This window comes from Magallana gigas, chromosome 1, assembly GCF_963853765.1.
Source record: "Magallana gigas chromosome 1, xbMagGiga1.1, whole genome shotgun sequence".
NCBI classification, from domain to species: Eukaryota; Metazoa; Mollusca; class Bivalvia; order Ostreida; family Ostreidae; genus Magallana; species Magallana gigas.
The window spans coordinates 7,983,688-7,998,436 of record NC_088853.1 but is presented as its reverse complement, the minus strand read 5'-3'; the positions used below and the strand labels follow the sequence as shown (position 1 = coordinate 7,998,436).

Genomic DNA, 14,749 nt, shown 5'->3' with positions numbered 1-14,749 from the left:
TATTTAATATATATTTCTAGCTCTTGTATCAGGCACGTAGCATCGGGGGGGGGGGGGGGGGGGCACTTTTTCTCGCAGCAATAAATTTCAAAATTTACGTAAAAAAATTGAATTATCATCGAGTTGCCCCCCCCCCCCCCCCACTTTTTTGGGAGTATGTAAAAATATGATATGAAAATAAGAAAATGAAGAGTGAAATTGATGTTTAATTCTGTTTAATGGATCTAATTTTATTTCAATTTTATGTCCTGCTGTACAATTTTCTTTTAAAAAGTAACCCATGTGTACATTAATGTACAAGTTTTTAGTACATGAACAGATGAATCAGACATGTGCTTCGTTCTGATCACTCGCTTTTCCACCTCTACAAATGATCCATATTCCGCTATTAATAATTCAACCGCTTATATTTGTTACAAATTAAATGAAATTAATTAGATCCTAATTAATATGATATATCGAACTTAAATATCTCTCTTGCTGAAATTTGATTTAATCGAATTAAATTAAGTGCACGACTATATACATGGAAATACTCTGTAAATCAGATTCTTGCAACATGCATTTTTTTTTATGTTGTATACGTCTCCCAAGTGAGTTAGTCATAGAGAGCATCAACGTCTGCTATACATATCCACTGAGTTGTGTGTTCCGCGAGGGGATAGAACTCATCATGCACTCAACGAGTCGGAAAAATTCATACACAGGTACACCATCACAAAACCATTAGAGATTTCTTGTTATCATACACACGTTTTGATCATGTTGTGTAAATCCCTATTTCATATTTTTTTTGTTAACACAAAACGCCTACAACATATCATTCGTAAAAATCCATTCTGACATCGAAGTTCAATATATCAATTAGTGATATATAGTTAAGAAAAAATACATGATATAAGTGATATCTAACTAATCATTTACTAATGTACTGTGTATATATAATTCAGGTATCAGTCATCCTTATTATTAAAGATATAAACCTAGGAAGATGTTGACTCTCATTTATGACTGATACCATGATGTACTATATGAATCTTTCATTATGACCTAATTTGACAAACCACTTCTCATCATAATGGTATATCGAATATTCCTTCCCTAATCATCGAGTAGGCCTAATAGTCTCTGATACCATGGAAAAAGCTTTCATTTGCAGAGAAGCACTCATATCTCTGGGAATTATTCACACTAACTTTCCTAATGTATCAACAGTCACATCTCCAAACATTGCTGCATCTATGGAAAACTCTGAAGATGTAACCTGCTCTTGTCCTAGACGTCGACCTTCACCACCACCTGTTCCCACATCTTTACCACCCGGTCTGAAGGCCACAGAGGAACATGTAGAGTCACTAAAAGAGTGGCTTCTTGATTACTATGGTGCTACAACATTTAATGTATGTGAACATCAACCTCTACCACTTATGAATTGTGAGCCTCTCCAACTCCATGTTGATCCTAATGCCACACCGGTAGCCGTCCACAAACCAGCACTTGTTCCTATCCATTGGCAGGATAAAGTTTATGCTGATCTTGAGAGGGATGTTCGCATTGGTGTACTGGAACAAGTAAGTCAAAACACACCTACAACTTGGTGCTCAAGAATGGTGGTAACCAGCAAGGCTGATGGCACTCCAAGGCGGACAGTAGACCTACAACCACAAAATCGACATTCTATTCGGCAAACACATCATGTCCCAAGTCCTTTTCATCTGGCTGACCGTGTCCCTCAAGGTATGAAAAAAAACAGTGACAGACGCTTGGAATGGGTACCACTCAGTGCCTATTCGTGAAGAAGATCGCCACTTTACAACATTCATCACACCATGGGGGCGCTACAGGTACAAAGTTGCTCCACAGGGATTCATGGCCAGCGGTGACGCTTACAATCAACGATTTGATGCTATTATATCAAATTTCAACGACAAGGTTAAATGTGTGGATGACACATGTATGTGGGCGAACTCCATTGAAGCAGCATTTTTTCAGGCATGTGAATGGCTCGACCTGTGTGCTCGTAATGGCATTACATTAAACCCAAAGAAGTTTCAATTTGCTCAAGACACTGTCAATTTTGCAGGACTTACAATCACTCTAACAAACATACGACCAAGTACTAAGTTCCTAGATGCAATTAGCAACTTCCCAACACCAACTGACATTACTGGTGCAAGAGCTTGGTTTGGGCTTATAAACCAAGGAGCATATGCATTTGCCATGGCAAGACAAATGAAACCTTTTCGTGCTCTTTTGAAACCATCCACAACATTCTGCTGGACAAATGAATTAGATGAAGTATTTCACAAATCTAAAGAGATCATTATTCAGGAGATGAAGGACGGTGTTCGTCTTTTTGACCCTGCTCGTATGACATGCCTAGCTACCGACTGGTCTGTTGACGGAATTGGATTCTTTTTGATGCAGAAGTACTGTCAGTGCTCAAGTAAAACCCCTACCTGCTGTAATGACGGTTGGAAACTATGTCTAGTTGGCAGCAGATTCACACATCCAGCAGAAAGCAGATATGCTCCTATTGAAGGTGAGGCCTTGGCTGTTGTGTATGCACTTCACCAAACACGCTACTATGTTCTTGGTTGCAAAGACCTTCTTGTTGCAACTGACCACAAGCCACTACTCCAGATTCTGAACGATCGATCGCTCACGGACATCGACAACAGACGACTCCTCAACCTCAAAGAGAAAACTTTAGGGTACAGGTTCACGATTCTTCATGTACCAGGCAGAAAGAACCTTGGGCCAGATGCAGCGTCACGGTATCCTGTTGGACCACCAGATCGTCTGAACTTACCTGGTGAAGCACCTGAACTTGATTCCCTAGTTAACATGACTGCTCATTATCATGATACACTTACCAGTCTATGTCTACATACAGAGGATAATGATACAGCTAATGACACCTCCATAGTTGCTGCTGCCACTTGTGCCTTGAATGTTGTTATCACAGTTGTTACTTGGAGCATGGTTCGTGAGGCCACTGCATCAGACCCTACATTTCCCAGATAGCATGACTACGTTGGGCCAACGTTGGTAATTGGTTGTACCGTTGGTCGATGGTTGGCGTTGGGCACACAATGTTGGCCCAACGTTGGGCCAACATTATAACACATCTTTCATAGCACATTGATTGCTTTGTTGGCATGACAACGTCGGGCCAACGTTGGGCCAACATAAGTAAAACATGTGATCTCTATTTGTTGGTAATGCACAGTTGGCCCAACGTTGGGCCAACATCTTACCATGTCATGACTTTCGACTAAGTGTTTGTTGGTGTAACAATGTTGAGCCAACGTTGGGCCAACATAAGTAAAACATGTGATCTCTATTTGTTGGTAATGCGCAGTTGGCCCGACGTTGGGCCAAGATCTTAACATGCCATGAATTCTAACTTGTTTGTTGGCGTAACATTGTTGGGCCATGGGTGGGCCAACGAAGGTAAAACATGTGATCTCATTAATTGTTGGTAATGCGCAGTTGGGCCAACTTTGGGTCATTATTTTTACATGCTACGAATTATGACAGAGTTAAAACAAACAAACAGATAACATAACTTGACACAACCACAAAAATTTAAGGTATAGGTGAGTAAATAATGTGATTTGATCTGTTAATTTTGATTGCAATTATAAGGAATTTATAGTGTCTTAATTATGTTTTAACACATGAAAATGTTAATTAAAAAGTTTGTATGTATAATTAGTTGAGTTTAATCTATTTCTCTTACTTTGGAATACATAACATCATCATGATACATTGTATGCATATAGATCTCAGGAATTTGGGTTGAAAAATAGTTAATATATGTTATTAATATAAAAAGTTTTAAACTGTCAAACGTTGGCCCAACGTTGGTTCGTTGTTAGATTTTAAACCCGACAATGAATTTTTTTTTTTTTTGAGAAATTTAGTGGAGCATTGTAAATTGTAATGGGCTTATTTATTTAAAACTGTTGGGTCATAGATGTTGGCCATTGTTGCTCTGTTGAGGGATGTTTATTGTTTATATAAATCTGATGAGCTGTATGTACATGTGTAGCTGGAGCGCCTATTGCATAACGAATCTTAAAGTGTCGAAATTAGGAGGCAGACGGAGCTCCTTTACTGCCCAAGTATCTAGGTCAGTGCTACTCACAGCATGGGATTGGCCAGTTTCCTTGGAGATCGGTCATCTGATATATAACCAGGATGGTCAAAACTGCCACGTTTTATTTCGAATATATTGCAACCATTGTGCGTGTACACCTATAGTAAATAGTGTTTTTTCTACTCTACGAATTATACATTAGAAGATTGGGGATATATATGCTACAAAAAGTAAGTACATGATAATTTATTATATTAACTTATGTAAGTAATAGTTTTCTTTCAAGAAATCGAATGCTTGTGCAATGTTTCTTTATATTATATCATGTTTGAATTGTCAATGAGTTAAATTAAAAAAATAAAGAAGCATTCATAATCATATTATACATTCCTTTACAGTATAACAGATAACGTTAATTCATATTGCACAATAAAAATAACAACTAAAATTTACATTTTCAGCCGCAGTAAGAAAAAAACAGACTGTGTGCCTCTGCAACAAATGTAAATATAGGGAAGGACGGGTTCCGTTTTTCAAAGACCGTGAAGGTGAAGGGAAAAAAAGGAAGAAAGAAAAAAAGCAAGGAGGTAACCCAAGCCACTGAACATGCTGAAGCCAGTGACCCGGACAGTGATCAGACCCTACAGTTTGATTGTTACTAAGGAATTTACATAGACAAAGAAATATGCTAGCGATTCTTTTTAATTCTAAAAAGTGTTTAAATGTATTGTAAATTTTTACTAAGAAAAAATAAAATCTGTATACTATGTTTTCGTTGCATAGAATATTTGAACTCCTGCATCTTAATAGCCAAACAGCAAACAGGAATTAATTGAACAAGAGTGTTGAATCTAAATTGGGATTACATTGAATAAGTGCCGACATGCTACGTTTAGCCATTGAAAGTTTGATCGTTGTCACTACGTTAGCCCTCACCTGTTTACTAGGATGGACCAACGATGACAGAGGACGTTGGGCCGATGTAATTTTCCTCGTAATCTTTACGTTGGGCCAACGTTGACCCTCAGTTGTTCATTAAGTTGGACCAATGTTGGCAGGCTACGTTGGGCCAATGTAATTTTGCTCATCGGCCCTACGTTGGTCCAACATGTTGGACCAACGTAGGCCCAACATGTTGGACCAACGTAGGCCCAACATGTTGGACCAACGTAGGGCCGATGAGCAAAATTACGTTGGCCCAACGTAGTCTGCCAACGTTGGTACAACGTAATGAACAACTAAGGGCCAACGTTGGCCCAACGTAGTCATGCTATCTGGGTTGTAAACCTCATCAGGCAGATGGAAGCAGGGTTCCCAGAAGACTACAAGGAGCTACCAACAGACTTGCGTCCTTACCACCGCTTTGCATCCAGTTTATGCACCGTTGATGGTGTAGTTCTTATGGGCCAACGAATTGTTATACCTCCAGCTCTTCGCAAACCAGTACTTGATGCTTTACACGCAGCCCACCAAGGAGTCAGCGCTATGCGTGCAAGGGCTATGGACTCTGTATATTGGCCTGAGATCACAGTAGATATTGCCAGGGTGAGAGACCAGTGTGTTCACTGCCATCAGATGGCCAAGTCAAACCCTATGCAGCCACCATCTGACATAACACCTCCAGATTATCCATTCCAGATGATTTGCAGTGACTACTTCACATATAACAGTAATGACTATGTAGTTATTGTTGACAGGTATTCAAACTGGCCAATGGTATACAAGTCTGAATCAGGTGCAGAAGGACTTGTCAAGAGACTTCGTGAGACTTTCGTGACATTTGGCATCCCAGAGGAGTTGACGTCTGATGGAGGTCCACAGTTCACAGCAGGGAAGACTCAAGAGTTTTTAAAAGCCTGGGGAGTTCGTCATAGACTTTCATCAGTTGCAAACCCACACGCTAACTGCAGGGCTGAGATTGCGGTAAAGACAGTAAAACGCATGCTGGTGGACAACATTTCTGCTGTTGGATCTCTGGATGTTGACAAATTCCAGAGAGCTTTACTGATGTACAGAAATTCGATTGACCCAGAGACAAAAGCATCACCAGCATTGATTCTGTTTGGACGACCCATTCGTGATGCCATTCCCATACTGATGGGTAGATATTCTCCACATGAAACATGGACTGAGTTAATGTCTCATCGAGAGATGGCTCTTGCCAAACGTCATTCAAGGGAACATGAACGGTGGAATGAACACACTCATCACCTGCCAACACTACAGGTTGGAGATCATGTATACATTCAAAACTTGGTAGGCAACCATCCCAGGAGATGGGAACGTACAGGAACAGTTGTTGAAGTACGCCAATACCACCAGTATGTTATACGTGTAGATGGCACAGGCCGAGTAACTATCCGCAACCGCCAACACTTACGAAAGTTCACTCCTTTTCAAACCAACCAAACACAAGGTACTTTGATGGCACCAACTGCAGTTCAACATCAAGAAGTGATCTTGAGCTCTCCGACTACATCCAAGACGACACAGCCACAAGTGCCCAAGATTCCAGTGTCTTTATCACCAACAAGAATCTTAAGTCAACCAGCTGCATTGAATGAGACACCTATTATAGTCCCAAACCAAAAAAAGGCGACTCAGACTCAGACAATTCAACAGCCTACACAAATAGATTTGGACCAGTCATTCCACCACACCCCTGAACCAGATGTACCTTCTAAGTCTAGGATACCACGTGCTCTATCCCGTCTTCAGCCACACAATAAAGCTGGAGAAAAGGAACTATTGACACCACGAAGACCGCCGCGCCGCAACACAACAGAACATAACATTGATGAATCAGGAACTGATTAATGAATTATGCATAGACATTGATAAGTGAATCTAGAGACTTTGCGTTTAAAATTGTGAAAGGACATCATACGTTTAATCTTGTTCGCGTCCGGAAGACTTTAACAGAACATTCCTGAAGATTTATTTTCTAATAGACTTTACTTTATTTGTTTAAGTTTTTTTTTCGTATACAAAAAAACTTGTCCCCGGAGGAGGAGATAACTAATCATTTACTAATGTACTGTGTATATATATATTTCAGGTATCAGTCATCCTTATTATTAAAGATATAAACCTAGGAAGATGTTGACTCTCATTTAATATCCACCGCACATTGAGATAAACATGTGATGATATAAGTAATAAGGAATATATCATTCTTGGAGTATTATGAGATGATCACTACGGTCAGGAATGATCAACTTACATGTATCTAACATTAAGTCTTTATTGGGTTTAATCACCCTGGACTCTATTTATCCATCTCATACATGATAATCAAATAATGATTCCATACTTCTTGATAAGGTTGCACCAAAGTTCCATGGCTGAGTTAAAAAGGCGTTCCGTGTCAAGTGACCGCAGCGGGGCACAAACCAGCAACCTTTGGGCCTCACGCCTATGATCACAGGCCTGGGTATACCATACTGTGTTTTATCTTAAGTAACGCATATTTTCTGTAAAGTAAAGCATTTCATCACCTGAAAAAGTTAAATCTAAAATGTATATCTAGGTGGCAATTTTTCTTTCTTCGACAAAGTGTGTGTGCTTGGAGGAGGGGGGGGGGGGGGTAGCCTGCCAGAACTTTCATACTTTAATTTCAAGAGACACTCAGTGCATACACACCAACTGAAAGACATTTAAAGATCATACAAGAATTATGACGTAGAATACACATGTGCATAAATGCATAAATCCGTTTGATGTTAATAAATTCCGTTACCAAAAATGCACGATTACCTGGTTAAATGTCTTAAACAAACAGGGATCTAGAAGTCATTTAAATCTGGTCCCATACTGGAGTCTCGCGGGGTCTTCCTCCCAGTGTCAATATGCTTTGGTATTTAAATCAATAGATCGATACACCATTTCTTGGTTCCACGAATACCTGTACTTACCCACACCTATGTATACCAGAAACGTGAATTCTCGAAACTCGGGCTTGAAGTGACACAGGTTATAAATCTTGCTGGAAATCTTCCGAAAAAAGGGTAAATCTTTTATATTTATATACCAGAAAATTTTACACTAAGTACATGTGTATAACTCTACTAACAAGTATTTGTCAAAAAGAATTAAGAACGAAGTTTAAATAGCAAGTTATTTTGTATTTCTTAAAAGAAAACTGACCCAGTTTAATTACATGGACGTGTAGTGACGTGTAATATAGTTACCTTCCTGGTTTGGTAGGAGCGGATTTGGTCATGGCAATGTTTAGAATTTATACATGTATATATGAATTTCCCAAATACAAGAGCTCTGAATAAAGATATGGTAATATATTCATTCTTTCCCCATAAAATATTTGAATTTTTCTTTACGAAATGATATTTTTTATATATAATCAAGCATATCGTATATCGGGAAATTTTGGGAATAACTTTTAAAGAAGACATTTACCCTTACAAGAGGCGAGCAGAAATGCTTATAAATGCTGACTGCTCGAAAGAAGTTTCATCACAGTTATTAAGCATTAAACTATGATGATGAAACTGTGATTCAAAGATTGGAGAATATTACAACCCAAATTAAATTTCCAATACATCATTCGTCAATGGGTGTGTCCCTATACTAGGCTCTTGAGTTTAGGTGGTGTGGGGGGGGGGGGTATTAGATAAGGTGAAATGCTGTAGACGACCCATGCAGCCTCCTTAATTAAACAAAAACGTTAATTCTGGAGGAAAAACTACAGGCACGTAGCATCGTTTTTGAAAGTGGGGGGGGGGGGGGCAGGCTCATCCAAAAAATCTTAACAAGCCAAAAAAAAAAAGAAAAAAAAAAAGAAGGAAATTTAAACTTTTCTAAAATCTTCAAAATCCTAATCCGGGGGGGGGGGGGGGGGGGGGAGGGGGGGGACTGGCGTAGAATATAACTTCAATTTCACTCTTCATTCCCTTATTTTCATATTAATTTTTTACATACTCCCAAAAAAGTGGGGGGGGGGGGGGCAACTCAATGATTTTTGTTGCTGCGAGAAAAAGTGGGGGGGGGGGGGGGGGGAAGCAGGCCCCCCTGCCCCCCCCCCCCCCCGATGCTACGTGCCTGAACTAGTATATATATATTCGTCTTGAAAATAGATAATTATAAGGTATCTGAAAAACAAAACAATTTTAAACATACATATGTAATTCTTAAAGTGTGACTGCTTACCACATTTCGACGGAATAATATACAGAAATGTTTCATTAATCAATATAATATTTGTACAGAAAATGTCTCAAGTAACTCCGAGAAATATAGCCTACATACATTAGTTAGGGGGACAACATTTGAGATCGAGGAGATCGAGGAGATCGAGTCCCTTTTAAATATAAATTGATTTTTGTTTACAGAACCAAGGGACACACTGAGCTAAACAAATTCTAAACGAATTGAAAGGAAATGGCTAACCGAGTAGTTACTGAGAGAGAGAGAGAGAGAGAGAGAGAGAGAGAGAGAGAGAGAGAGAGAGAGAGAGAGAGAATATGTGTGGGGGCAGACCCGCACAACCCTCCTTCCCATATGTAGAATCGATTATGAACAAAACGTTTACATTCAAACCAGGAAGCAAAAACCTATATAAGTGTGCCCGTTAATCAACTTAAGGTAGAACGTATGAAATTTCAAGAGGATCCAGTATTCTATTTGTCCCGATCTTTGTATAGGACAGACACTTTAATTGTTCGTCATCTTATTCTTTAGTTGATTTTGACAATGAAATTGCTAATAATTGAAATGCATATTATAATTTAATATAAAATCACAAACACAATAAAAAATGTGCTTGGGGAGGGGTGCTATTTTTACAGTACTTTGTATCATCAGATCTGTCAATCTGTTTTGTTTAAAGATTCGAATGGATGGGTTTGTGTGGGGTTTTTTTTTTGTTTTTTTTTGGGGGGGGGGGGGTGGTGGAATGGGGTGGGGGTGGAGATTCGTAGAGGGGGGGGGGGGGACCATGAGCACGTTGGTTTTTTAATATATAAATTCAATTACTTACACATATAATCCACAATGTTCTATTACTATTTCTTGTCTTTATTTGAAATATTCTAAAACAGATGTACATCTCCATTAAACGACTTCCAATCATTTTAAAGCTGTCTTTCAAACAGGCCAAACTCAAATTCCTCCCAGGGAGATAACTGTGCAATAAAATTAGAGTATGCTCTTTCAGGTCAAGATTTTATCGTTTACAGAACCAAGGGACACACTGAGCTAAACAAATTCTAAACGAATTGAAAGGAAATGGCTAACCGAGTAGTTACTGAGAGAGAGAGAGAGAGAGAGAGAGAGAGAGAGAGAGAGAGAGAGAGAGAGAGAGAGAGAGAGAGAGAGAGAGAGAGAGAGAGAGAGAGAGAGAGAAAGAGAGAGAGAGAGAGAATATGTGTGGGGGCAGACCCGCACAACCCTCCTTCCCATATGTAGAATCGATTATGAACAAAACGTTTACATTCAAACCAGGAAGCAAAAACCTATATAAGTGTGCCCGTTAATCAACTTAAGGTAGAACGTATGAAATTTCAAGAGGATCCAGTATTCTATTTGTCCCGATCTTTGTATAGGACAGACACTTTAATTGTTCGTCATCTTATTCTTTAGTTGATTTTGACAATGAAATTGCTAATAATTGAAATGCATATTATAATTTAATATAAAATCACAAACACAATAAAAAATGTGCTTGGGGAGGGGTGCTATTTTTACAGTACTTTGTATCATCAGATCTGTCAATCTGTTTTGTTTAAAGATTCGAATGGATGGGTTTGTGTGGGGTTTTTTTTTTGTTTTTTTTTTGGGGGGGGGGGTGGTGGAATGGGGTGGGGGTGGAGATTCGTAGAGGGGGGGGGGACCATGAGCACGTTGGTTTTTTAATATATAAATTCAATTACTTACACATATAATCCACAATGTTCTATTACTATTTCTTGTCTTTATTTGAAATATTCTAAAACAGATGTACATCTCCATTAAACGACTTCCAATCATTTTAAAGCTGTCTTTCAAACAGGCCAAACTCAAATTCCTCCCAGGGAGATAACTGTGCAATAAAATTAGAGTATGCTCTTTCAGGTCAAGATTTTATTGTTTACAAACAATTTCCGTCTATTTTATAGTGAGTTATTAAGAGGACTGGCCATTTAAAGGCTATATTTACCTCCGTTATATAAAGAACTCTGTATAGATATATAGAATAATGTTTAACTTTCATGGCTAAAAAAGATTAAATATTGTTACTTTTTTTTTCACCAAGTTATAGTTTATTGTCCAAAACACCATATTTAAAATGTTATGGCAGATATGACAATTAATTTGGAGAAATAAAGGAATGAATTCTGGATCACTTGTAAATAATATTTTAAAAACGTTGTTCACATGAATCATATGACGCCTCTCTCTCTCTCTCTCTCTCTCTCTCTCTCTCTCTCTCTCTGATGTACACATACATTCATATAAAATGCATATACATACGTACTTGATTTCATGTACTTATTAATACGTCGATTCCAAACCAAAGTTTTGTGTAATATATATATGAATTTTTATAATTTCCTTCTTTCAGGATAATGACGTCATAATATGCCATGAAATTGGGCCACACTCTACTTGTGTCTTTTATTCTTTCTCTGGTCATCGAAAACGTGTGTAAGTATGTAACCAAGAAAACGTGTGTAAGTATGTAACCAAGAAAACGTGTGTAAGTATGTAACCAAGAAAAATTATCGACTGGTTAATTGACTGATTGATCAGTGATACATGTAAAATTAATGGTTTTTAAATTTAAGGAACCATGTCCACTGGACAAGAGATATAACTCTAAATCAACTTAGGATATCGATTTATCATTGATCACTTTATATTTTCTGTAATTCATGCATAGAGTACTATAGGCCTTTTAATACACAATTATTGTTCAAAACTATAGCAAGTAATTAAAACTACCTTTCTGTTGTTAAACTTAATAATGGAGATTTAAATTGATAAGAATTTTCCGAGTGAGATTTCTGTTCAATTGATACTGTCTTATAAAATGTCGATTGAAGAAACTTCAGAATATAAACGAGTAAATATATTCCTACAGACGGACAGACGCAGGTCAATGATGGGTCATCATCTAGCCAGGCGCAGCACAGGTATGACACTATTTCGTCATCCTCAGGTGCTTGAGGACAGGACACCCCCACCATCTCCGCTCTATATGTATTATATCTATCGATGTGTATAAATTTTTTCTCAAAATGCTCGTTATAGGTTATTTTTCGGAATGAAGGAATAAATTAATCTAGAAATATGTCATAAGACGATAATTCAACGAAAATGAGTAAATATCCTAGGATCTATACTTATTAGGAATTGGAGTGGGGGTGAGGGTGTGTACTGTCCTCAAGCACCTGCATGTGATGTCATCGTAACTCCTCGGGCCTTTCCGACAAGTGGACTTCTTGGTCGCTTTAATGTCATTATACATATTCATATACGTTCTTTGTCGTGGAAATGTATAATAGATGGGACATCCATAAAGCATGTCATTTATAGTGCTCTTGTTAAAGAGTGCTAATGCGCAGTATTCAATTTGTCTGTACAGCCTGCTGTATCAAAGGACTGACGGTATCCCCAAAATAAGCATGTTGCTACGGTTGTGTAAAATTTTTATACTTAGTGAAATTCTCGAAGTTCTATATCATTAGCCAGTGTACCATTTTGAGCGGTTAAAAAAATAAATTATCAATAAAAATTATCAATTATTTAAGTGATGTCAGCTAGACCATATATTTTTTCCGTTTCTATAGCCAATCTTTGTGTCTATTTTTAGCAATGAGATCACAGCCATCATCGTGACCGCGGTGATGTGCGGCCTCGGGTTGATTCTGTGCTGTACAGGGATCTGTATCTGTTGTTACGTCAAGTGCTGCACCGGAGGTGGGTGTTCTACCTTAATGTTAGGGGCGGATCAAGTTTAATTTAATAATTTAAATAATTCAATGAAACATTACGATAGCATTGTTGTCCCGGGGTTAATTGGTGTTTTAATTAATATCTTTAAGTTGAGGACGAAGCAGTGTGTATTTTTCTTTATTCACTCAAGACCAGCTTGTTCACTGGTTTTTGAGGTTCAAAATAAGCACTGTATATACAAATGTACACAAAAAACAGTCACGGATCACACGTACAATGGAAGTAATTAGAAGTACATGTAATAAAGAGAAAATATTGCGTTTACAATACAGTAAGTTGTTTAATGTTGCGTTTACAATACAGTAAGTTGTTTAATGTTGCGTTTACAATACAGTAAGTTGTTTAAGTTTATTTTGGACTTTAGAAAATTTTCTTAATAAATCTTGACAATTTTTTAAAGTGTTCGTTATTTATTTGAATTGCTGTCCAGTAGGGGTGCTTGAAATCACGAGCGGACCCAGTATAAATGACATATACTATTATACATGTATACTATGGTCCTCGACCCCCGTGACCTCTATTTTTATGTCACAACATGGCGATTTTAACCCAGTATGAAACAGTTTATATCGCCAAAATTCCTGAGGTCCTGAGCTCGAATACTGCAGGCACTTCTATTTTGCAATTTTTTGTTAAAATTGTAAAATTTGGCTTTCCCCTTAACTTCTGTCATTTTTAGATCAAACACATGCGACAAAACCTTATTTTCAAGTTTATCGCTTCAACTCGATGAAATCTAAATAAAACTCGGGGGTGTTCGAAGAAGATTCGAGATGTTTGTGTACATTTGTATATACACTGATTTTGAACCTCAAATACCAGTGAACTGGTCTTGAGTGAATAAAGAATTGAATTGAATTGAGATGTAAAGGTTACCTGTAAGTAGTAACTAATGTTTTAAGAATAGTCAATCTCGTTTCAAATTGACGTTTTTCTGTTTTATTTTGCAGAGGGATGCATCATCTAGATCTCGTCATCGATCTCGTGCCATCGCCGCCATTTTGTTTCATACATCTTTTTTGTTTTCTTTAGTTGATTTAAATGTTACAAGTTTTACACAATAAAATGATCTGATCCATTTAGTTAGTCCCAGTTATTCCTACGTCGGAACAGTCTCTGTGCACAATTTCAATTTCAATTTCTTTATTAACCAATTAAGGGCCCTCAAGGGGCAACATGAAGACTGTTGACATACAACATCCAATGAACATAAAACATTCAATAAACATATACAAGAGGGAAAGAGCTGGATGATTTAAAGAACTATGACAGACATGAACAATTAAATAGTATATATGTATATATATATGTATAATTATTGTAGTGTCTTCTATATATTTATGTTAAACACCACACATAAATATGTCAAGATACAAATGCACATACAAATTTGAAATAGTTTATCATATGATTGAAAAATAAAAAACCAATATTTGAATAGGAAATACAAATTAAGGCAATGCCTTTTGTAAAAATTTACCAACATGTAGAACAATATTTTCATTTTCCATTGTCGTTGTCTGCGAAAACACAGCGAATCGATTTTGTAATAATGTCATCGATGGCTATTTTAATATTTAGGCCTAATCTTTCAATTGTTGAAAGTTATATGAATAAAAGTAATAAGGAATCATTTTTCGAATACTTATGGGGTGGTCAAACACAGTCGGACTAGATCAGTTCTATCATTAA

General features: G+C 37.5%; 1 long non-coding RNA gene across 1 annotated transcript; it reads left to right on the top strand.

Moving 5' to 3' along the window:
- The first annotated feature begins 7,864 nt into the window (after nt 1–7,864).
- On the top strand, nt 7,865–14,139 carry LOC136274688 (uncharacterized). The gene is made up of 5 exons (XR_010713106.1): nt 7,865–8,112; nt 11,664–11,746; nt 12,183–12,234; nt 12,915–13,021; nt 14,008–14,139. It is a non-coding gene; the product is annotated as an uncharacterized lncRNA (long non-coding RNA).
- Nucleotides 14,140–14,749: the final 610 nt, after the last annotated feature.